This window comes from Mirounga leonina, unplaced genomic scaffold, assembly GCF_011800145.1.
Source record: "Mirounga leonina isolate KUSES-001 unplaced genomic scaffold, KU_Mleo_1.0 Mir_176, whole genome shotgun sequence".
NCBI lineage: Eukaryota > Metazoa > Chordata > Mammalia > Carnivora > Phocidae > Mirounga > Mirounga leonina.
The window spans coordinates 25,665,001-25,688,351 of NW_023270454.1; the positions used below are offsets into that span (position 1 = coordinate 25,665,001).

General features: G+C 35.7%; 1 pseudogene; it reads left to right on the forward strand.

The window, feature by feature from the left end:
• The first annotated feature begins 21,116 nt into the window (after positions 1-21,116).
• LOC118022529 lies at positions 21,117-23,020 on the forward strand (annotated as a pseudogene).
• The last annotated feature ends 331 nt before the right edge of the window (positions 23,021-23,351 follow it).

A 23,351-nucleotide genomic window follows, 5' to 3' on the forward strand; every position in this document is an offset into this window, starting at 1 on the left:
ATATCTTATTGATTTGAGCACAATATGTCTTTCACTCTTCCATTCCCCTCTATTCTTATTAAGTAACTTCTGTTTTTTGACTGCCTTGATGTCTCTGCTCATGTGCCCTGGTATCTATACCTGAATCCTCATCTCTCATACTCTCCTCTTTCTTCTGGAACTTTTAAAGAGGTATGGGTTTTTATAAAGTCAGGATTATAAAACATCTTGTCTTCATACTTCACATCCCTCAAACATATTCAGAGACCAATTGCTCACTCTGATTAATCAGTACCGAAGTCCTAAACTTATCACTGCTCTATTGATCAGAGTTTTATATACTGTTTTCTATTACTAAAAATCTTTTGATCCTAGAGAGCCTTAATCTTTCAACCTGTTTTTCTAGAGAGTGATTCTTTTTCCAGTTGTGAGTCCATAATGTTATGTTCTATTAATGTGCTGTATTTCTGTGTATATTTCATACAAGAGTGTGAAAATATCACATATTATACAGTTCAATGCCAATGTTTATACTAGAACTAGTGTTCTAAGTTTAGGATTATGCCAACTTAAAAATCCTCTTAGGATTCCAATACAACTTCATTTTCATCATTTATAATATAGGAATGACAACAATAGCTATTTATTAGAGCTATTTTTAATATTTTATTTATTTATTTGACAGAAAGAGAGAGAGAGAGAGCACAGCAGGAGGAGTGGCAGGCAGAGGGAGAAGCAGGCTTCCCGCCGAGCAGGGAGCCCGATGCGGGGCTCGATCCCAGGACCCTGGGATCATGACCTGAGCCGAAGGCAGACACTGAATGACTGAGCCACCCAGGCGCTCTAGAGTTACTTTTAAGAACCAAGTAATAAATTCATGAAATAGGACAAAAAATATTGTTAATGTTTATTGTAATTAACTGTTACCCTATGTTTAGGGAAATATGATATTAGCTTCACAAAAGGAAGATATTTTGTTGAGTTTTAATCTTATAACCTAGGACAGATTGGTACATAGTAGGTATTAAATGAATAGTGATCAATTAAAGTTTTTAGTTCCTCAGCACTAAAACAGAATATTTAAAAAAGGTAAGTCTGGATGTAGCTGAAACGGGTTACAGTGGCAACCCTGTACCTTATTAGTTGTGTCTAAGATTTGGTAACTTATAAACTAATTTAGCACTCAACTGTTTCATCTGGAACATGAGATAATTTTAGTACATAGTTCATATGGTTGCTTTGAGGATTAATTTATGATAGTAGTTAATATTTAATAAACATTACATGTTATTGTGAATAAATGATTTTGTTCCCAAGTAAGTTAGTCGGTAAAAGTATAAAATAGAGTATAATTTGAAACAAGTTAATATAATTGTGTTGAGTACACCTTTCTAGAAAAATTCACAAGAAAAAGATGAGAAATTGAACAGTGGGATAGAATGAGAACAGGCTTTATGAAGTTGAAAGCATTTTAGGTAATTTTCAAGTACTAGAAAGTTAGGAAGCAGTGATGAGTATTCCAAAATGAAAATAAACCATAGCAATAATAATGTGTTCAACAACACATAATTTTGTTTGCATAGGGTGAAGACTAAAAAATGTAATAGAGGTTATATGCTAGAGAGCAACTGACTTTTTCTAAGGAGTTTGTGTGTGTGTGTGTGTGTGTGCACTCAGGAGAGCTTGAACATGTTTCGGCTGGGGAGGGAGAGGTCAAGTGGTTTATAGGCCTGTTGGGAGTGCATCTCAGCAACATTTCTAAAGTCATGGTCAGATTAAGTAAAGAATGTAGGGTATTTACCCAAAAGTCTAAATGACATGTTAAATATTATTTCATAATAACATTCTGGTGGCAGCTATGGCAAAGGAAGGCATGTGTGAAATCTTTATGGAAATGTTTCCTAAAGACAACATAAAGCTGGTAGCCATTTGAAAGAAACATAAAGGTAATTCTGATGGATATTATATTTTGATTTAAAGAGATATTATTTTGTACTGGTAAACATAACTTGACACAATAATGTAATAATTTGTTAATATCATTTTCCTAAGTAGGTTGTGGTGATAGAATCAATGATATTTAGACCACACCTTGAATTTAATCAAGAATAGGCAAAACGAAGAATATGACCTAACTGTCTTGAGAAAAAGAAATTGTTGAAGAGGCAATTGTGATACAATGGAAAGTACCTGGGTAGGAATTAGCAATAGGAAAATTTTGAGTGCTACTCCTGTTTGAGGTAATTTAATAAGTATCCATATTTTGCAACTATAAATAGAAACTTGTTAGAGGTCAACAGAAGGAATCAACTGTGGTCTAGAAGAAGAAATTATTATTATATGTGCATCCTACAACATCATAGAAGAACAAGAAAAGCACCTGAAATCAGACATTATTCCAACATGTCCCAAAGTCCAAAAGTAAAATCAGCACCAAATTTCTGGCTCACCATATATCTACACATTCTACTAGGGATCCATGTAAAAAAAAAAAAAAGGTGATAGAAAAAAATGTAAGATAGAAGTTGATGTGAGAGGTTGCTGTCCTTTTGAATATGTTCTCCAAACAAGACACCCACAGTTTGAGTTGAATTTAAACATTTCCTAAATCCTTTTTTGATTACTAAACTACACCCACAGAGGGAAAACTTTCCAGGAAGACAAGAATAATACCAGCAAATCAGAGACAAATTGGAAAATTGACAACTGAATACTTTTTCTATAGCTTGAGACCAGGTAAGTTAATTACCCTATAAAAAGAAACCAACCAGCCAACCATAGAATAACAAAATTCCAGAAACATTTATAAAATTACATACAATGTCCAATTTTCAACTAAAATTTGCTAGATGTTGAAAGAAATAGAATAAAGTCATTAACTAATAACAGGGAAATGATTCAGTCAAAAATAAATGATTCCAAATAGGGCCAGGTGTTTGAATAGACAAAAATTTCATAAATATGCCAACAACATATTTAGAAAGAAATATAGAATCTAAACAGAAAAATAAAAACTGTTATAGAAAAAATGCAAGTTCTAGGGCACCTGGGTGGCTCAGTTGGTTAAGCGACTGCCTTCGGCTCAGGTCATGATCCTGGAGTCCCGGGATCAAGTCCCGCATCGGGCTCCCTGCTCGGCAGGGAGTCTGCTTCACCCTCTGACCCTCCCCCCCTCATGTGGTTTCTCTCTCTCTCAAATAAATAAATAAAGTCTTAAAAAAAAAAAAAAAGAACAAAATGCAAGTTCTAAAGCTAAATATTAAATTAGCTGAAAAAAATCATAGGTTCAACAGCTGATAAAAATGTTTAATAGATAAGCTCAACAGAAGATTTGAAATGGCAGAAGCGAACTTTAAGACAGAGCAATACAATTTACATGGTTTGAAAAACTAAGAGAAAATGATTTGAAATACAAATAAAGTCTTACAGACCTGTGAGACAGTATCAATACCTAAAAACGTATATTTGAGTCCCATAAAGACAGAAAATGGGAGAAAGTCCCATAAAGACGGAGAAAAATGGAGAGAAATAATGATGACAGAAATGATGGATAAAAAATACCTCCCTTGTGGGAAAATAGAAACTTACAGATTCAAAGTCAGCAAAACCCAATCAGGATAAGCTGAATCTCAGATCTGTACCTCTGAAACAAATAATGCAATATATGTTAAGAAAAAAAAAAGAAGAAGAAGAGAGGGGGGGGGGGGAAGATGGGGGGGGGGGGAGTCGGGGGGGGAGACGAACCATGAGAGACGATGGACTCTGAGAAACAAACTGAGGGTTCTAGAGGGGAGGGGGGTGGGAGGATGGGTTAGCCTGGTGGTGGGTATTGAGGAGGGCACATTCTGCATGGAGCACTGGGTGTTATGCACAAACAATGAATCATGGAACACTTCATCTAGAACTAATGATGTAATGTATGGGGATTAACATAAGAATAAAAAAATAGCAAAAAAAAAAAAAAAGTTATCTTAGTCTAACTGCTTCCGGAGGGAAAAATGAAGAAAAATATTGAGAGCAGCAATAGAAAATAACACATTTTATTTGTAATAACAATGGTACATTTAAAGCCTGATTTCTCATCAGAAACAACAGAAGACAAAGAGACTAGGAAGACCTATTAAAAATGCTGAGAGAAAAATACTAGAATTTTATATTCAGAAAAATACCTTCCACAGATGGAGATAAATTTTAAATATATTTTCTTTTTTTTTTTTTTTAAGATTTTCTTTATTTATTTGACAGAAAGAGCGAGAGAGCACAAGCAGGGAGAACAGTAGAGGGAGAGGGAGAAGCAGGCTCCCCGCCAAACAGGGAGCCCGATGCGGGGCTCGATCCCAGGACCCTGAGATCATGACCTGAGCCGAAGGCAGACGCTTAACGACTGAGCCACCCAGGAGCCCCTATATATTTTCAAATAAACAAAGATTCTGGATATTGCTGGCAACACATATGCACTATAAGTATAGAAGAGATGCTAAAAATTGTCCTTCAGGTTGAAGGGAAATTGTGCAAGACAATAAACTGGATATACAGAAAGGAGTAAAGTGCACACAGGTTGGTATATGCGTGTATTTGTGTATGTGTAGGCATATGTATATGACATAACTTCTCTTCTTTAGATTTCTGTATAACGCCTAGGACTATTTAGAGCAGGAGCTAAGAAACACGTAATGAGGCAGATGATAAGCATTGCAGCAGCAGGACGTAAACCTGTGCCACGACCATTCAACTTTTCTGTTGTAGTATGAAAGCCACAGACAGTACCTAAATTGATGGGTGTGGCAGTGTTCCAACACAATTTTATTTATGAAAACAGGTGGTGACGGGCGTCTGGGTGGCTCAGTTGGTTAAGCATCAGACTCTTGATTTTGATGCGGGTCATAATCTCAGGGTCCTGAGGTCAAGCCCCATCATGCTCTGCATTCAGCATGGAGTCTGCTTGTCCCTCTCCCTGTGCTCTTCTCCCTGCTCACCTTCTCTCTTTCTCTCTCTCAAATAAATAAACAAATGAATAAAATAAAATAAAATAAAATAAAATAAAATAAAATAAAATAAAATAAAATAAAATAAAATAGGTTGTGATTCAAATTTGGATCGTGGGACATAATTTACTGAGCTCTGTTTAAATGTAAAGGTACAACACTCTATTGTTGAGTTCATAAGACATACATGGAGGGGCGCCTGGGTGGCTCAGTCATTAAGAGTCTGCCTTTGGCTCAGGTCATGATCCCAGGGTCCTGGGATTGAGCCCCTCATCAGGCTCCCTGCTCGGTAGGAAGCCTGCTTCTCCCTCTCCCACTCCCCCTGCTTGTGTTCCCTCTCTCGCTGTGTCTCTCTCTGTCAAATAAATAAAGAAAATCTTTAAAAAAATAGACATACATGGAATACATTATTTAAACAAAGCATGACATGGAAAAAATGATATAAACATAGTGGCAAAAACATACTGGCATTTTACCAAAAGAATTCAGAATTAACTTTAAGATTCAATTAATTAAAGGTGGACATTATAGTCTCTTCAGGAATCACTAAAATGTAATTCAAAGAAGTTTAGCCAAAAATTCAATAGAAAAATTAAAATGACAATACAAAATATACAAATAAGAACGGCAAAATGGAAAAAGGAGATGAAAAAAGATGAGATAAATAACAATGAAATATTAAAATATCAATAACTCAACCATGTCAGTAATACATTTAAACGAATCATCTAAAACTAATAAAAAGGGAGATATTATCAGACAGAATAAAAAAGCAATATTGAAATACACGCTCTCTAGAAAATGTAATTTAATATCATATACATAAATAGGTTATAATGAAAAGGATGCAACACTGTTGTGCACCTGCTTTCTAGTCCAACACGTAAGAAGCTGGAAGACACCACTCTATTCTAATAGCTAAGCTGAACACACTATAAAATCCACAACTTTTTTTATATTTATCAGAAATGTGAGGTCACAAGGAAAACTGCTGTCCTCAAAATTAGAGACACCAAAAGGAGATTACAGAGAATCACACTTACCGGAACAGAAACCCAGAAGCCCAAACCTCAGGAGGAATTGGTGCCCTGGAGGGAAATCTGAACTATAACTGATGAATTGTTGAAGGCTCAGTGTGGACAGGTCTCAGGGATACAAATTTCAGGGGAACCCAGTGGTAGGGGGGCTCTCAAGAATTATGTGAATTTCACCTCCAGGAGCTCAACCAGTCTTTCATAATGAAGATTGGGGGTGGGGGGAAATCCCCTCCTGCTTTAGGCAGGGAGAGGGGAGAGAACCATTGTGAAACATGCCAGAGCATTCTGTTCTGTTCTTCTTAACAAGGTTCTGCCCTCAGAAGAAACTATTTAAACAACTTAACCTCCTGGGGTTTTACCAGAGCCTAACCAAACTGGGGTAATTAAAATAGCCTAATTCTAGCCAGCTTTAGCCTTCCACATGGAAGAAGGAAAATAGCTAATTCAAGTCCATTGTAGCCAACCTGTTTCATCCAGTGTGGGGTAGGGCTGGGGAAGGAAGACTGAGAAACACTTGTGAAGTTGACAGTTCAGAGGCTCACTAAAAGACAAAGATCTAATCATAGAACCATAGGACTCTTCCCCTCCCCTCTATCTTACTACTATATTACTAAAGGCCTGTTTACAGAATTCCCTTTAACATGTATATCAAGTGAGGCTATCAAGAAAAAATTATGAGGGGCGCCTGGGTGGCTCAGTCGTTAAGCGTCTGCCTTCGGCTCAGGTCATGATCCCAGGGTCCTAGGATCAAGCCCTGCACTGGGCTCCCTGCTTGGCAGGAAGCCTGCTTCTCCCACTCCCACTCCCCCTGCTTGTGTTCCCTCTCTCGCTGTGTCTCTCTCTATCAAATAAATAAATAAAATCTTTAAAAAAAGAAAAAAATTATGAGACCTACTAAAAGGGAAACACCACAATTTGAAGAAATGAAGCAGGCATTAGAACCAGACTCAGATATGGCAGGAATGTTGGAATAATCAGACCTGGAATTTAAACCAATGATGATTAAAATGCTAAAGCCTGTGGTGGATAAAGTAATAGCATGCAAGAATAAATGGGCAATGTAAGGAGAGAGATAGAAATCTTAAGAAAGGACCCCCAGTCCCCCCAAAAAAGGGAAAAGATAAAAAAGATACTGTAACAGGGGTGCCTGAGTGGCAGAGTCAGTTGAGCAGCCAATTCTTGGTTTCCATTCAGATCATGATTTCAGGGTTCTGGGATCAAGTCCTGCATTGGGCTCTGAAGGAGGTGTGGAGTCTCCTTGAGATAGTTTCTCCATCTCGCTCTGCCCCCCCCCCCACTCTCTCTCTCTAAAATAAATAAAATTTTTTTTTAAAAAAAACCCATAGTAACAGAAATGAAGAATGGCTTTGTTGGGCTTATTAGTAGATGGCAAACAACCGAGAAAAGCAGCTGGAGGGTCAATAGAAACCATCAAAACTAGAAGGAAGGAGAAAAAGACTGAAAAAAACGGCAGAATATCCAGGAAGTGTGCAACATATATGTAATGGGAATCTATTCTCTCCTAGAACATCCAGAAAGGAACATACATCTGCCAGCATCTTGATCTAAGTTCAATGAAAGATGCTCTTTGAATAGATATTTCTTTAAAGACATACAAATGTCCAGTAAGGTCATGAAAAGTTGCTTAACATCAATAATTACTAAGGAAATGCTAATGAGATACCATTTTACTTCACAGTCATGAGGATGGCTATTGCAAAACAAACAGAAAATAGCAAGTATTGGTGAAGATGTAGAGAAATCCGAACACTTGAAAGTTGCTGGTCGAAATGCAAAATGCTGCAATTGCTATTGGGGTTCCTCAAAAAATTAAACGTAGAATTACCATATCATCAACAATTCTGCCTTTAAGTATATACCTACAATTCAAAGTAGGAACTCAAACAGATATTTGCACACCAATGTTTATGGTGGCATCATTCATTATAGCCAAAAGCTGGGAAAAACCTCCAACGTCCACCAATGGATAAATGGATAAACAAAAGGGGAAATCGGAGGGGTAGACGAACCATGAGAGACGATGGACTCTGAAAAACAAACTGAGGGTTCTAGAGGGGAGGGGGGTGGGAGGATGGCTTAGCCTGGTGATGGGTATTGAGGAGGGCACGTTCTGCATGGAGCACTGGGTGTTATGCACAAACAATGAATCATGGAACACTTCATCTAAAACTAATGATGTAATGTATGGGGATTAACATAAGAATAAAAAAAAATCACCTTTTTGCACCAGGAAAAAAAAAAATATGGTACATACATACAAGGGCATAGTATTCAGTCTTAATAAAGAATGAAATTAAATATATGCTGCAGCATGGATGAATCTTGAAACATTTTACTAAAGGAAATAAATCAGACACACACATACACAAGTATTATATGATTCTACTTACGTGAGGTACGCAGACTATCCCAATTCATAAAGACAGAAAGTAGAGTAGTGGTTGCTTGGACTGGAAGAGAAGAAAGAATGGGGAGTTATTGTTTAGTGGGTATAGAATTTCAGTGAAAATGAAAATGTTCTAGTAACGGCTGGTGGTGATGGTAGCACAACAATGCAACTGTACTTAATGCTACTTAATTGTACTTACATAATTGAAATGGTAAATTGCATGTTGTATGTTTTATTTTATTTTTTATTTTTTTTAAATAGGCTCCACACCCGACATGAAGCTTAAACTCATGACCCTGAAATCAAGAGGCACATGCTCTACCGACTGAGCCAGCCAGGTGTCTGTATTTTGTATTTTTTATCAAATTAAAATTTAGATGATGTTTGACTAAAGTCTAAACTATTGCATTCTAAACTCTATTGCCATGTTTGCTTCCGCATTTCCACTGAGTGTATGTCTGAGCATCAATCAATTAAGCGGGTTTACTAAATTAAGCCTGTTTTTGGCAGATATAAGATTCCTCTGATGGCCAATTTTGGCTAGAGGACACCTTAAAGGCTTTGTTGAATTTTTTTTTTTTTAAGATTTTATTTATTTATTCATGAGAGAGAGAGAGAGGAGAGAGGCAGAGGGAGAGGCAGGCTCCCTGCCGAGCAGGGAGCCCGATGCGGGACTCGATCCCAGGACCCTGGGATCATGACCTGAGCCGAAGGCAGACGCTTAACGACTCAGCCACCCAGGCACCCCATACAGGTTTAGGTTTATATTTTGGTCAGATAGCACTCCCAGATTCACTTGCCTCCCTCCCTATAGTCTATCATACAGCATTTACCACTAATAAAATCCTTGCAATTTAATCCCATTTTGGCAATTATCAATTTATTTCTTATCAGCTTAATCACCCTTAATTTCTTCATCTGTGAAAATGGATCTAGGTCCTTTAGATAGCTTTACAACTGGCATAATGTTAAGCTTGGCAGTGGAGGACACACACACAGCATTGCAGGACAAAGGGGTGTTTGCTTCCTGATTCCCATGTGCTCGTCTGACAGACTTCTCTGTTCAGGTTCCTCCAGGATCAGTTTCCTGCAGCACTCACAGCTCGCAGACTCCTGGCTGCTAAGTTGCACTGTGGCCAGAGCACCCAGCACCCTGCAGGTATCTCTAGCATCCCCCCCCTTGGGCAGTTTTATAAGTAGACTATAGTGAGCCATCCCCTCTCCTTATGCCTGGAAAGCTTTCCAACTCCAAGACGAGCTTGTCAAGTCATATTCCCAAGTAAAGTCACCTCATTCCTCAAGAAGACCTTGACAACATTTAAAGTAACGTTTTTTAATCACTTACAGCTAGCATTAAAACTGATAATATAGTTAATCTCTATGAATGATTTAATAAGAAGGGAATCAGACACTGAAGAATTTTCATTTTAATGCACATTGTCATCTCAGCTGATTATTTGTCTGAGATTTTAATTTTTTGAAATAATTTAAAACATCAAATACAACTTAAATTTGATCATTTGCCGTTCTTCTATTGAAGGAAGATTAGGGAAAGACATTTAGGATACCAAACAAACAAGCACAAACAAAACAAAACAAAATAAAAATGCAGCAAATGCAATTATTTCTTAATGGTGGAAGTATTTAAAAGGGCATTGTGTAGAAAACTAGAATAGACATGTCTTACTCATTGGTGCTATAACTATTTCTGGGAAATGTATTTTGATTTTATTTGCAACTAAGTAAATTTTTAACTATTTTTTAAAGTATTAGTGATTATTAAAATCTCCAGTAAATGTCACAAGTTTAGATCACTGCAAAGGAAGGCAGCAGGTTGATACTGCAATGTCTTAAACTAAATATCAATAAAAATATTTAGAGGGCGCCTGGGTGGCTCAGTTGGTTAAGCGACTGCCTTCGGCTCAGGTCATGATCCTGGAGTCCCGGGATCGAGTCCCGCATCGGGCTCCCTGCTCGGCAGGGAGCCTGCTTCTCCCTCTGACCCTCCCCCCTCTCATGTGTGCTCTCTCTCTCTCATTCTCTCTGTCTCAAATAAATAAATAAAATCTTTAAAAATAAAATAAAATAAAAACATTTAGAAAAGCAGCAATAAGCAAAACTGTGCAAAAAGAAAGAAGTTTAAAAACAGGTTTTTTAAAACTTGAAATGGAAGAAAATGGTTAAAAAGGCACCAGAATGGAAAAAAAAAAAAAAAAAACATATGCTTTAGGGGGCTAGATTAAAGAACATATTTATTTCTACCTTCATTTAACTAGAGTCACACAACGGGTTTTTATCAGGAATAGGAAATTAAAAACTGTTCTTAAGTTTGCCTTATAATCTAAGTTGAAAACTGATAATACTAATGGTCTCACTCAGGAGATATTATTCTATCTTTTGTAGCTTTTTGATTTTTGTGCTGACAAGAAGTTTTTGGAAAGATCAAAAAGTAGAAGAAGGTTGAGTTTTAGAAAGAAAACTAACTGAAGAAAGACTATGAGTACAGAGGCCATTTCAGAAAGAAATTGCCTTCAGTAGTGGAGTGGCTATATTTGGTCAGATAGAGTTGGATCAGCAATAATCATAAGCCAAAAATATCATGATTTGGAGCCAGGAGTAACCTTACTGTAACAACAGATCTGACAATGTACATCTGTACAATGGTAGAGTTGTTCTGAGTTTCTGTAATAGAGAATTCTCTCTAGTATTATAAATAATGGTGTAATAAAATTGCTATTATTATTTTTATAGGTATGTGACAGGTATAATAAATTATCTAAATAAGAACACAGTAGATATTACATATCTAATGAATAAATTATATGGTTAAATAAATAAATGTAATAACAAACTTTGTATTCTGTGATGGATACACTTTATTTTTAATGTATGCATAGCTTTTAAGAGAACATTATTATGTAATAGACCGCAAAGAAGATCTCAAAAATATCACCTTGTTCTATTTTCAGTTAGGCATTCCATCAGCAGCTTGAACATGAACACCGGGCAATATATGCTAAGTGGAAAACTGATAATGTTTCAGGCTCCAAAATTCACATACTCAGTTATCTTAAATTGCTAAGAGTCTTTGTCATCTCACTGTCCCACTATAAAGATGGCATTTTGCTACCACTCATGGGTTTTTTTATTCAACCATTGAACCTAATTGAAGATTGTAAACATATGTCATTTTTTTTCAAGAGGATATCTTAAATTTCATAGAAAATTTGTTACATTCCCACATAAACTGAAAAGTGATAGCAGAATTACTAACTCCATGCTGTTAAAACTACAGCTTGTGTGAAGCCCAGTTAACCTGTTCTCAACCTGAGAAAATTCCTGATGGCAGGCTTCTAAATCTAAGACTCTTTTTTCTGCAATTGTATTTCAGCTTAAAGGTTGAAGATAAATTCAAATAGGAATCTTTTCTAATAACCTTTATCTGGAAAAGCTATATGCAGTCTTTCAAAGTTAGGCAGTTCTTTTGTGGGACTTACATCAGGTTTTTAGCAGTCTTGGAATTACCATTTCTTTGGTTTTGTATTTCTGGCTCTGAACTCAAGTCTGATAAATATGTCTACTTTTCTTGACACTTAACCTTAATGTATTTGCTTACACTTACATATGTGTCATTCTTTTGATTTTATCAAATTTTATCAATTTTAAAGAAAAAAAGTTGTAAAATGAAGACTATGAACTAAAATTCCAGAAAGAGAAGACTCCTTATAAATTGAACAGCTGTTAAAACCTATTTTATTTCCTGGGCCTGAGGCTGAGGATTACCATAAGCAGAGGGAAGTATGCTACTAGAAAGAAATATCAGCAGATCTTTTGAAAGCTATAGAAGCTGATGTGACAGATTGGAATATAGAAGTGTTTCCACACATGACAAGTTTACTCTTTTGAGCATTTGTGATGTTCTGGGTATGTGTGTGCGGGGAAGGTGGGTCATGGATTAAGGATGCTGGTCTGAAAAAGTAGAGTGAAATTTCTTACAATCTCATGATATGTATATGTGAAAGTTAAGCTAGTTGGAATCACTGAAAATAATTTTACATTAATCTCCTTCCGAAGATATTCTCTAGATATTAAATACCCAAGAGAAAGGAATTTGAAAGCTAAGCAATAAAAAATCCACAGGCAGAATTTTCAGGGCAAGAAATATCACTAGGCTCTAGATCAAAATTTCAGGAGGACCTGGAGTGGGGAGAAGGTAGAGTCATAAAGGCAGAGAGAAATCTTCTGTAGTAGTCTGGTGCTTAAGAGGCAAACCTCCACCAAGGAGAAGAGGCTGTAGGGATGCCTGGGTGGCCAGTCAGTTAAGTGTCTGCCTTTGGCCCAGGTCATGATCCCTGGGTCCTGGGATTGAATCTCACATTAGGCTCTCTGCTCAGTGGGGAGCCTGCTTCTCCCTCTCCCTCTGCTGCTCCCCCTGCTTGGGCTCTCTTGCTCTTTCTGTCAAATAAATAAAGTCTAAAAAAAAAAAAAAAAAAGGAGAAGAGCCTATAAAAAATTTAAAAGACAAATAAGCAAAACCTAAAAACTATAGTTCTTGCTTAAGAAATAGGATATACTCTTTGCAGATGAAAGAAAAATGAAAAATAAGAATTATAGCAATCTTCTCATCAGAAATGATGCAAGTCAAAAGACAATGGAATGATACCTTAAAAGTTATAAAGAAAAAATGCAATCTAATGCATAGAAAACTTGTCTTTCAAAAATTAAAACACAATACATATTGTTTTTGGAGGAAAAAAAGCCAAAAAAATTCATTGCTATCACATTATTCTATAAGATATGTTAAAGGAAGTTCAGATAGAAAGCTTTATGATACAAAAGAGAAACATATCTAAGGGGAAAAATGAAGAAGTCAGATTTAGATAAATATACATTTTGTTCTTATTTTGTTTATTCCAAAAGACAATTGAGAGTCTTAAGCAAAGTAAGTGAAATATTATGCAGTTTGTAATATACGAAAAAGTAAAATGCATGACGATAGCATGAAGAATGGAAGAATTAAAAGTATATTGTTTTAAGGTTCTTATAATAAATGGAATGGTATAATATTTGAAATAAAGTGTGATAAATCAAAAATAGATATAAATTGCATATCTACTCAGCTGATAATAACATAAAATGGAAAAATAAAAAGTAATATAAATTTATATAATATTAAAAATAAGGGTATAACTACTCAGCCAAGATTGACATAAAATGAAATAATAATGGTAATAATAAAAACATAATCTAAAAGCAGATGGGGAAAGAGAAAAAAACACACAGGGATGGAACAAGTAGTAGTAGAGAACTGACAAAATGTTAGACTTAAATCAACTACATTAATAGTTACATTAAATTAAATGGTATAGATTACAAACTTAAAGACAGTACTATGAGATATGATGTAAAAATCAAAACCTAGCTATTTGTTGTCCCCAATAAATCACCTACAAAGACATATACGGATGAAAACAAGAGTGGAAAAGACCATGTGATTATTAAAGACAGACAAGTTGGCTATATTAAGATCAGAAGATGTAGGTTCCAGAACTCTATGTATAAAAAGAGACTTCATAAAAGGAATAAATTCACCATTAATATATAATAAGTCTAAGTGTGTATATATCTAATAATAGAGTTATAATACTTACAATGCAAAACACATATGAAAGTGAAATGAAAACCAGATAAATACACAATTACAGTTGGAGATTTCCACACTTCTTTGTCAGTAATTGATAGAGCAGTCAGAAAATCCGTAAGAATATAAACAATCTGAGCAGTATTATCAATCAACTGACCTAACTGACATCTGTAGAACATTCCATTCCAACAGCAGCAAGAAACAGTTTTAAGTGCATAAGAAACAATCTCTAAAATAAAATGTATCTTGAGGTATCAAACAAATGCTAGCATATTTTTAAAAATTGAAATCACAGCAAGTATCATTTGCAATTAGATTATAATTAAACTAAGTATCAGTATCAGAAAAATATCTGAGAAATTGCCAAATATAAGAAAATAAGTAATATACATTTTAAGTTTGCATTTTTCAAGACAAAGTCACAAGAGAAAGAACCACGTATTTAGAATTTAATGAAAATGAAAACACTGATAATACCAAATGCTGATGAGGTTGTGGAGCAACAGGAACTCTCATTCATCTCTGATGGGAATGCAAAATGCTATAGCCACTTTGTAAGACATTTGACACTTTCTTCCAAAAGTAAACATACTTTCACTACATGATTCAGTAATTCTGCTCCTTGATATTTACCAAAGGAGCCAAAAACTTATGTCCACACAAAAGCCTGCCCAGAAATGTTTATAGCAGCCTTATTCATAATTGCCAAAGCTCAAAAGCAGCCAGAATGTCCTTAAGTAGGTGAATGGATAAACTAACTATGGGACACCCAGACAATGGAGTATTATTCAACTCTAAAAAGAAATAAGCTAGGGGCGCCTGGGTGGCTCAGTTGGTTAAGCGACTGCCTTCGGCTCAGGTCATGATCCTGGAGTCCCTGGATCGAGTCCCGCATCAGGCTCCCTGCTCGGCAGGGAGTCTGCTTCTCCCTCTGACCCTCCCCCCTCTCATGCTCTCTGTCTCTCACTCTCTCGCTCTCAAATAAATAAATAAATTTAAAAAAATTTAAAAAGAAATAAGCTATAAAGTCATGAAAAGACATGGAGGAATCTTAAATGCATATTACTAAATGAAAGCTAACCCAGAAGGGCTACATACTGCATGATTTCAACTATTTGATATTCTGGAAAAGGCAAAACTATGGAGACAGTAAAAAGACCAGTGGTTACCAGGGTGGGGTTGAGGGAGATAAATAGGTAGAGTACAGAGGATTTTTAGGGTAGTGAAAATACTCTGCAATATTGTAATGATGGATACATATCTGTACACATTTGTCCGAATTCATAATGTATATCACTAAGAATGGACTTTTATGCAAACTATGGATTTGGGGAGAAATCTATGCATGTGAAAGCAGAGGATATATAGAAAATCTCTATACCTTTCCCCCTCAGTTTTACTGTGAAGGTTAAAAATGTTGTAAAGATATGAAGTTTTACAAAAATATAATACAATAACCAGAAGAATGATGGAGATGTTTAATACTTATCTATCTCCAAGTCAAGTGGGCCCATAAATTGCTTTGGTTATCTATAACATGGTAGAAATAATATCTATGACAGTGTTCTTGACTACTATTGCCAAGAAAGAAGAATAAAAGTGCCTGTTCTAAAACGTAAAGGAAAATTTTTAAATTTGCATATCTACTATTATGTATATTCTAGCATTTCAACAAGGTTTGTGCTATATCATGTGTAATCTCTATCATTTACAAATTAATTTTCTTTATGTTTCCTCATGATTAGAGTATCTAAAATGTTATTGGGATACTAGTCTCAAACTGCCTCATATACCTGGCTAAGGAAGAAAAGTACTTTCATATTTTGCATGTGTACAAAGACTGTTTTTTGCTTATTATGAGGTTTTCAGTGTATTAATGACTGGAATTCCCATGAGGTATCCCACTGAATACCTTTCATCAAAGTTAGATTAAAAGAAAGAGGTGAGTGACAATTAGAAAAAGGCATAGGTGGCAACTTCAGAATTCTATTTTCCTAGGAAGGAGTGAGTGCTCAATTCTTGGTTGCTTTACCTTCTCCAGGTTGAACTTGAATTTAACCGTAACCCACTTCGAATATTGCAGAAATGTCTCTTGACTTCATATTTAATTAATTTTAACAAATGTTTCGGAAGTCCTCACACTCTACTAAACTTTGAGCTGAATGTCGAGAAACATCAGATTTCAATTCATAGGGTTGCTAGGCTCAAGAGTGCAGAAGAAAAGAACTGTCTTGAGTATGTTAATAAATGTTTGACCCAAGGAGGAACTGAGTTAGATGGCATGATTCTATGAGCCTTCTGCTACCAATTGCCTTGTTATTGATTAGTTTTATATAATGCTAAGATACTTATACAATTTAAAATAGTTTCCCTTTCTTACTATTTAAAGTCTAGTTTCAGAGCTGGTTCCCTAGGGTTCTGCCTGGCTCTCCACAGATCATATTTCAACTAGAGGATTCCATATTGCAGGATTTAATCTGAAGTGTAATGACAGCTTAATGAAAAAAATAATAATAGCAATCAAGTTAAGAGAAAAAAATCATTAAAAAAATATTTGAATTTTGTTTCTATCAACCTTTCAAAATGAAGAAAAAAGAAATGCAATCAATTTGTTTAATAATTCTGTTCTAGTCATTCTCCATTTCCAAAATTACATCCAGAAACAGAGAAATTTTAATTATGGTTTAAATTGTAATGAAAACTGAACTTTCAGCTTGGTGAAACTAGTGATAAACATACCAAGGACTTTGAAGGCTATTCTTAGGATTTTGTTTAAATAGTGATTTTTTTAATTAGAGTCATAATTTTTTTCAATTATACTATTCATATGTTACTATGTTTTGAGGTTATCTCATTTGCTGTGATCAAAGTAGAGTAAAAGTTTGCTTACATAAGTTGATGCAAAATAGTGACTATTTAATTAAGCCAGCAAGAGAAATATGGTGGATGCCTGGGTGGCTCAGTAGGTCAAGCATCTGCCTCAGCTCAGGTCATGATCCCAGGGTCCTGGGTTTGAGCCCCATGTCGGGCTCCCTGCTTATCGTGGAACCTGCTTCTCCTTCTCCCCTTGCCCCCTCCCCTACTTATGCTCATTCTCTTGCTCTCAAATAGATAAATAAAATCTTAAAAAAAAGAGAAATATTGCTAAGTTAGGTCAAGATATATGTCTTTGTGGAATAACACTTTCTTTTTGAAATCATTATACACCTTTCTTTTTAAATATGAACTGACCTATAAATTTGAATTTTCCATCTTACGTGCACTGAGAAAATGCATTCTCAAATTATCTTTATGTAATAGAAGATTTGACTTTGTCAGGCGCCTGGGTGGCTCAGTTAGTTAAGCAACTGCCTTCGGCTCAGGTCATGATCCTGGAGTCCCTGGATCGAGTCCCACATCGGGCTCCCTGCTCAGCAAGGAGCTTGCTTCTCCCTCTGACCCTCCCCTCTCTCATGTGCTCTCTCTCTCTCATTCTCTCTGTCTCAAATAAATAAATAAAATCTTAAAAAAAAAAGATTTGACTTTGTCTTTACATACTAAGTCTATCTGTATTTTGGTATGCTATTAAAGGATCTTCATCAAGATTTCCCATTAGATTATGTCTCTTCTTTAAAAGTTGCTTTTTAAGGCCATATACAAAAAACCCACAGCTAATATCACCCTCAGTGGGAAAAACAAAGCTTTTCCCCTAAGGTTAGGAACAAAACAAGGATGTTCATTTCACCACTGTTATTTAACATAGTACTGGATGTCCTAGCCTCAGCAATCAGATGACACAAAGAAATAAAAGTCATTCAAGTTGGCAAGAAGGAGTCAAACTTTCACTTTCCACAGAGCTAGAACAAACAATCCTAACATTTGTATGGAACTACAAAATACCCTGAATAGCCAAAGCAATCCTGAAAAGAAAAAGCAAAGCTGGAGGCATCACAAGTGTGGACTGCAAGCTATATTACAAAGCTGTGATCACCAAGACAGCATGGTCCTGGCACAAAAACAGACACATAGATCAACAGAACAGAATAAAAAACCTAAAAATAGATTGAAAATTATTTTTTTTTTTTTTTTTTTTTTTTTTTTTTTTTTTCAGGAATGTATGTATGTATGTATGTATTTTATTATGGTATGTTAATCACCATACATTACATCATTCGTTTTTGATGGAGTGTTCCATGATTCATTGTTTGCATATAACACCCAGTTCTCCATTCAGTACGTGTCCTCTTTAATACCCATCACCTGATCTTTGACAAAGTAGGAAAACATATCCAATGGAAAAAAGACAGTCTTTTCAACAAATGGTTTTGGGAAACCTGGACAGCAACATGCAAAAGAATGAAACTGAACCACTTTCTTACACCACACACAAAAATAAACTCAAAATGGACTAAAGACCTAAATGTGAGACCTGAAACCATAAAAACCCTTGAAGAGAGCACAGGCAGTAAGCTCTTTGGCATCGGCCATAGCAACTTCTTACTAGATGTGTCTCCTGAGGCAAGGGAAACAAAAGCAAAAATAAACTATTGGGACTTCATCAAAATAAAAAGATTCTGCATAGTGAAGGAAACAATCAACACAACTAAGAGGCAATCTACTGAATGGGAAAAGATATTTCCAAATGACATATCTAATAAAGGGTTAGTATGCAAAATCTATAAAGAACTTATCAAATTCAACATCCAAAAACCAAATAACTCAGTTAAGAAATGGGCAGAAGACGTGAATAGACATTTTTCCAAAGAAGACATAGAGATGGCTAACAGACACATGAAGAGATGCTCAACATTACTCATTATCAGGGAAATACAAATCAAAACTATAATGAGATAGCATCTCACAACTAATGGCTAAAATTAACAATTTAGGAAACAGTTTTAGGCAAGGATGTAGAGAAAGCGAAACACTCTTACACTGTTGGTGGGAAGGCAAACTGGTGTGGCCACTCTGGAAAACAGTATAGAGATTCCTCAAAGTTAAAAATAGAACTCCCCTACAATCCAGCAGTTACACTACTAGGTATTTAGCCAAAAGGTATAAAAATACTGATTCGAGGGGTTACATACACGCTGATGTTTATAGCAGCATTATTAACAAAAGCCAAATTATGGAAAGAGCCCAAATGTCTACAGACTGATGAATGGATAAAGAAGTGGTGTATATATATACATATATATACACACATATATATTTGCAATGGAATATTACTTATCCATCAAAAAGAATGAAATCTTGCCATTTTCAATGAGGTGACTGGAGCTAGAGAGTATTATACTAAGCAAAATAAGTCAGTCAGATAAAGACAAATACCATCTGATTTCCCTCATATGTGGAATTTTAAGAAACAAAACAAATGAACGGGGGTGGGGTGGTGAAGAAAGAAGCAAACCAAAAAACAGACTGTTAACTATAAAGAACAAAATAATGGTTACCAGGGGGGAAGTGGATGGGGAGATTGGTTAAATAGGTGATGATGATTAAGGAAGGAACTTGTAATGAGAAATGGGTGTTGTATGTGGGTGAAAAATCACTAAATTCTATACATGAAACTAGTGTTGCTCTGTATGTTAACTAACTGGAATGTATTGGAGAGGGTTTATGTTGTGCTGAGCACTGTGAATTGTGTAAGACTGATGAATCACAGACCTGTACCCCTGGAACAAATAATACATTATATGTTAATATAAATAAATAAATAAATAAATAAATAAATAAATGCTTGAAAAACAAATAAAAGTTACTTTTTATTTTTATGATGGTGAAAAAAATGCAATGTGAATACATAAGGAATACAAAGTAATATGCAAAACAATTATCTCCTAAGCTAAATTTCTGCAATCTTCATCATGATTATATTCTTACTATTCAAAGGCGGACACAATAGCACATAGTTTTTGTTTGTTTGTTTGTTTTTGTTTTTTTACAATGTGGTCTAAAAATTCCATACAAATACCAGAGTTGGAAATTTTTCTTAAGAAATATACTGACAAAAGATACAAGACATTGTAATAGAAAGAAAAGCTTTTATTTTTCTTATGGGAGTTCCACAAATGGTTGAGAGAAAGAAAAGAAAGAAAGAAAGAAAGGAAGAAAGAAAGAAAGAAAGAAAGAAAGAAAGAAAGAAAGAAAGAAAGAAAGAGAGAGAGAGAGAGAAAGAAAGAAAGAAAGAAAGAGAAGAAAGACAAAAGAAAGAAGAAAAGAAAGAAAGAAGAAAGAAAGAAAGAAGAAAGAAAGAAAAGAAAGAAAGAGAGAGAGAGAGAGGAAGAAAGAAAGAAGAAAGAAAGAAAGAAAGAAGAAAGAAGAAGGAAAAGAAAGAAAAAAGAAAGAAAGAAAGAGAGAGAAAGAAAGAAAGAAAGAGAAAGAAGAAAGAAAAAAGAAAGAAGAAAAGAAAGAAAGAAAGAAGAAAGAAAGAAAGAAGAAAGAAGAAAGAAAGAAGAAAGAAAGAAAAGAAAGAAAGAAAGAAAGAAAGAAAGAAAGAAAGAAAGAAAGAAAGAAAGAAAGAAAGAAAGAAAGAAAGAAAGAAAGAAAGAAAGTAGGGAGGGAATGAAAGAAGGAAGGAAGGAAGGAAGGAAGGAAGGAAGGAAGGAAGGAAGGAAGGAAGGGAAATTCCCAGAGATGTATGTGGAACAAAATAATCAAAGTACAGATCTCCCCTGCCTTTGAATATGGTTGCATCCCCATGAACCCAGTGTAAGTTGAAAATATGTCAAAAATGCACTTAATACACTTAACCTACTGAAAATTATAGATTAGCCTTGCCTACCTTGAGCAGATTAAAACACTTACATTAGCCTATAGTTGGTCAAAATCATCTAACACAAAGCCTATCTGATAATAAAGTGTTGAATATCTCATGTAATTTAATACTGTACTGAAACTGAAAAACAGAAAATGGTTGTATCGGTAAAGAATGGTTGTATGTGTATTTGTTCTTTACACCTGTGACCACTTGGCTGACTGGGAGCTGCAGCTGCCAATGTACCATATATTACTAACCCAGGAAAAGATCAAAATGCAAAATTCTAAATACAGTTTCTACTGAAGACCATTGCTTTCACACCATGGTAAAGTTGAAAAATCCTAAGTCAAGCCATTGTAGGTCAAGGACCAGACAATCTGTATAAACTGAAATGTTTGTGAAAATGCTCTTAGAATTATTTCTGTATTTATTATAGATAAAAGAGAATTTTAGAATCATATTGAAGAAAACAGCATTCACCTCTCATGGTTTTGTTCACAAAAAATGTAATTATAAGGCAGAATTTAAGAATCAAAGGGGACAAAATTATTACAGTTATTAATAACTAAGTTTCAGCAAAAAAAAAAAAAAATAGATTGTTCCTAGAAAAGAAATTATTGTGATCGTGGCAAAACTCAACATCATTAAATATTTTAAAAAAGAGTCATTATGAGTTCATTAAATGCACTTTACTTACAGTTATCACCTTAGCAGCAGGCTGTCATGAACTTCCGAAATAAATGTGGATAAACATAAATATAAAATAAGGCCAGAGACAGGACGCGAACGCTTCGTGTGTGTTTGTGCGTGTGTGCGTGGATGAGTGAATACTGAAGGGAGTCCCTGCGATTCTCCTCGCTCCCTTTTCTGCTACCACCTCCCTACTTTATGGACCAGCAGCCTCCTTGAGCCAAAATAGCTTGGCGGGTACTTCGGGATGGGAGACCTGGGTTCCAGAGGAGTGCTGGAAGCAGAGGGAGAGGCGGCGGCGGTGGCAGCTGGAGGTTGAAGAAGGAGCATGTGCTGCACTGTCAGTTCTCCGCCTGGTATCCACTGTTCCGAAGCCTTACCATCAAGAGCATCATTCTTCCACTTCCTCAGAATGTGAAGGGTTATCTGCTCCACGATGGAGCTCTGGTAGTTTCAGGAAGGGAAGATCCACCAACACATTCTCAACCGAACAGTGATGATGAGGCAGAAGAAATACAGTGGTCGGATGATGAGACCACGGCTACGCTTACGGCACCGGAGTTTCGCGAGTTCACCACGAAAGTCCAAGAAGCTATCAATTCCCTGGGGACAGTGCATTTCCTAAGTTTAACTGGAGTGCCCCAAGGGATGCATACTGGATAGCAATGAACAGCTCTCTGAAATGTAAAACCCTCCGCGACATCTTTCTGTTGTTCAAGAGTTCTGATTTCATCACTCATGACTCCATTCAGCCATTTATTCATTGTATTGATGATTCTCCAGATCCTTGTATAGAATATGAGCTTGTTCTTCGAAAATGGTGTGCATTAATTCCTGGGGCTGAGTTCCAATGTTTTGTCAAGGAAAACGAGCTCATTGGTATTTCTCAAAGGGACTATACACAGTACTATGATCATATTTCTAAACAAAAGGAAGAGATTTGCAGATGCATACAAGACTTTTTTAAGAAACACACACAATACAAATTTCTGGATGAAGACTTTGTGTTCGATATAGAGAGAGACAGCAGGAGGAAGGTGTGGCTGATTGATTTTAATCCGTTTGGTGAGGTAACTGATTCACTGCTGTTTCCTTGGGAAGAATCCATATCTGGAAGAAACTTAAAAGGTGATTTTAGGAAGGAGATGCTCTGGAGCAGGATTCTCCAGCGTTCCGTTGCACAAACAGTGAAGTGACGGTTCAACCCAGTCCCTATCTGAGTTATCGACTTCCCAAGGACTTTGTAGACCTGTCTACTGGGGAGAATGCTCACAAACTCATAGATTTTCTTAAACTGAAAAGAAATCAGCAAGATGATGACTGATCAGAGTGCCAGAGTTAAGTCCGAGGTAAAGAGGAAACCACCCTGGCATCAGGAGCCTGCTCTGAGCTCACAACTTCCTGTTAGCCCATTCAGGTTGGGGTGGGAGGCAGAGTGAAATCAATAGCTTTTTATATCCATGTATATTAAGCTGGGGAAAAAATGGAGGGACTTTGCTACTTGTAAAAATAAATAATAAATAGATCTTAAGTATAGGAAACCATACTGTTCTGATGATAAAATACCTTCTCTGAAAATAAATAAATAAATAAATAAAATAAGGCCAGAGACATAGTAGTAATTCAGATCTCTCTCCCATCAAGATGTTGTTCATAAATAGTACATGAGATAACTCATCAGCCTAAACCTTTTTTTTATTAAACATGATTTAATTAATCTCAAATTTTAAACACTTTCTAATTTTCCTGTACCCACTAAATATGCATGAGCTATTTTATAGACCTTAAGTATGGGTCTATTATTTAGAATATTTCAAATGTGTGCATTTTTAAAATCCTCTACAGTACTCTTTTAATCAAACAGATT